Below are 3,042 nucleotides of genomic sequence, written 5' to 3' on the forward strand. Positions count from 1 at the left end.
TCTATCCCTCTCCCCCATTCACTTTCTTTCCTTCTGTCTCTAAAAAAGGTAAAAATAAAACAATAAAATGTTGCATTTTCCATTTCTCAAGAGTCATTATAATGTTATCGTCACTGGTAAAAATGAGTCATCTTAACTCCTTTTGCTGTGTCTCTCCAAAGAGCATATCCCGGGGACTCAACCTGGAGACACAGGGTGTCAAAGATCTTGAAGTTACAGAGAAGGAGAAAATAGTAAGTACCTTACTGGCATTTCATTTATAGCATTATTAGTCTTTATTTTAAAAATAGTGGCAAATGACAGCGTGAAATCATCACAAGCAGGGACCACAAAAGGTACAGATATAGCAGGACTTCAGAGCCGCAGTCGAATATTTGGGGACAGTGTCTATTCCAGTATGTTCTGTTTACATATTAAGTTTCTAACAAGAAAAGCATTCATTAGTGAATTTCCTCTGTACCGTACTAACAGTTTCCTTGTTGGTTCAATCAGGTGTTCACCAGGTCAAGTAAGTCCTCCTATTCTACCTGCTTGTCCCTCTCACATCGCACCCCCCCCCCCCCATATGCCCCCTGTCTGCACCCCGGCTCCAGCCCCTGGCCCTCTCACATGCCCTTCTCAGCAGCTTGTGCTCAATGTCTGTGCTCAGCACCAGCGTGTTGGAAGCCGGTTATGTCTCCGCAGAGGCTGCTCTCCGACGTGGCCATGAGCAGTCTGGTGTTCCACGCAATTACAAACAGATCTTTATGTATCAGAGATTTTCTTTCTCTGTTTTTTTTTACCAAATATTGCAAGAGCATGACTAAAAGAAAGCTAAAGCGATCTGATTTCGCTAGACTTTTGAAAAGTGTGGCTTGATATTTCATTTACTGGATTTTTTTTCTTCCCTGCTTCCTCCCTTTCTTTCCTTCTTTCCTTTTTTATCTTTTGTGGCGGTGGTGGTTTTTGTTATCTTGATTTGGTTCTGGTTTAGGTTTGTCCTGGCAACATTTGAAGATCACACTCATTTGTTGATAGAACAACAATAAAATTTACTGTCCAGGAAGATCTGGGCAGTGAACTGGGGAAGGAAAACAGCGGTCTAGAGATGAAGGGATCGAATTCTTCCCTTGGCCATGCTACGGATTCGCTCTGTGACATGTATTAAGCTTTGGAGCCCCTCTGGACTTCGTGTACAATATCAGATGGTGGAAACTGATTCTCTTCCAGATCTTTCTTGACTTCAGCATTCTATGAATTGAAAACCAGATTGTCACAAACATCTAAAAACACTCCCGAAAACCTGTAAGAAAGGGATTTTGAGAAAATGGCAGGTTAACTGTACATTTCCAGACCCTCCAATCTCCCACCTCCTCGCTAAGGCCGCCCAACAACTGAGAAAAGTATGACGTGACAGCAGGTGTCCATGGCTGGGGAATCATCTTTTTAATGCTTTAAAATACAGACAGATTGTGCTCACTTCGGCAGCACATATCCTAAAATTGGACCGACACAGAGAAGATTAGCGTGGCCCCTGCACAAGATGACACACAAGTTTGTGAAGCCTTTCATATTTTTTACGTATATACAGTGGAATACTGCTCAGCAATGAAAAATAACGAAATCTTGTCATTTGCAACAACGTAGATGGAACTAGAGTGTATTCTGCTAAGCAAAATAAGTCAGAGGAAGACAGATATCATATGATTTCACTCCTATATGGAATTTGAGAAACAAAACAGATGAACACAGGGGAAGGGAAGGAGAAGTAAGATAAACACAGAGAGGAAGGCAAACCATAAGAGACTTAAATACAGAGAACAAACTGAGGGTTGATGGGGGTGGGAGGTGGGTTAAATGGGTGATGGGCATTAAGGAGGGCACTTGTTGGGATGAGTACTGGGTGTCATATGTAAGAGATAAATCACTGGGTTCTACTCCTGAAGCCAATACCACACTGTACGTTAACTAACTTGCACATAAAATAAAATAAAATAAAATAAAGACAGGGATCTTCCCACCGCAAAAACAGCAAAGTCCCCCCTCCACTGTCAGACTAATTCGCCAACTCATTCACCATTTCCTGCCAGTTCACCACTTGCCATGGTTTTTAACAGCCTGACTTTGGTCCTGCCCACGAGCGGGCAGGAAGTGAGGCGGGGCGGGCAGTCTGCCTAAGAACAGGTGGTTTCTTTTGAAGTAGAACCAGCAGACAAGACCGGGGAAAATTTTAATAAATACATAAAAATAACGTTGGAGATGTAATTGGAGCCAAAGAAGACTTTCAGAAGTTCAAATTCTGATTTACAAATTTAAATGTATTTAAATATATTTTTATTTTGGAGAGAGAGCCAGAGAGGGGCAGAGAGAGAGGGAGACAGAGAATCCCAAGCAGGCTCCCTGCTTTCCATCCAATCTCTGCGCAAAGTGTGAGAGAGGGAGACAGAGATTGGATGCGGGCCTGGATCGGAAGACCCTGAGGTCATGACCTAGAGTGAAATCAAGAGTCGGACACTCAACCAACTGAGCCACCCGGGTGCCCCTGATTTATAAACTTAGAAATTCAGCAGACATGGGGCATCCAGGTGGCTCAGTTAAGCATCCAACTCCTGATTCGGCTCAGGTCATGATCTCAGGTCCGGGGGTTCGAGCCCCACATGTGGCTCTGAGCTGACAGTGCGGAGCTTGCTTAGGATTTTCTCTCTCTCCCTCTCTCTTTGTCCCTTCCCTACTCATACTCTGTCTGTTTCTCTCTCTCTCTCTCAAAATAAATAAATAAACATGAAAAAATATATAAACAGCAGACATGAGAAGTATAGTGGTCAATGCTGAGAGCTGAACTGGGATTTGGGGAGAAGAAAGGGAAAAAGTAGCTGAGCACATTGAACAAAATACAAAGAAACAGAAAATATGAATGAAGAGATAAGAATGAACCTGGCCTAGAGATTTGTTATGTGAATAATAGAGTTTCCGAGGGAGAAAAAGCCCTGGATGGAGAAAAAGTAATGCTTGTATAAGCATATAAGAAAACTTCCCTAAGCCAAAGAGAGGCTATTTTCTGTT

At 42.7% G+C, this 3,042-nt stretch overlaps 1 non-coding gene across 1 annotated transcript; it reads left to right on the forward strand.

The window, feature by feature from the left end:
* The first annotated feature begins 1,451 nt into the window (after positions 1-1,451).
* LOC128776739 (U6 spliceosomal RNA) lies at positions 1,452-1,557 on the forward strand. The gene has a single exon (XR_008421917.1). It is a non-coding gene; the product is annotated as a U6 spliceosomal RNA (small nuclear RNA).
* Positions 1,558-3,042: the final 1,485 nt, after the last annotated feature.

This window comes from Panthera pardus, unplaced genomic scaffold, assembly GCF_024362965.1.
Source record: "Panthera pardus isolate Hobbes unplaced genomic scaffold, ASM2436296v1 HiC_scaffold_13, whole genome shotgun sequence".
NCBI classification, from domain to species: Eukaryota; Metazoa; Chordata; class Mammalia; order Carnivora; family Felidae; genus Panthera; species Panthera pardus.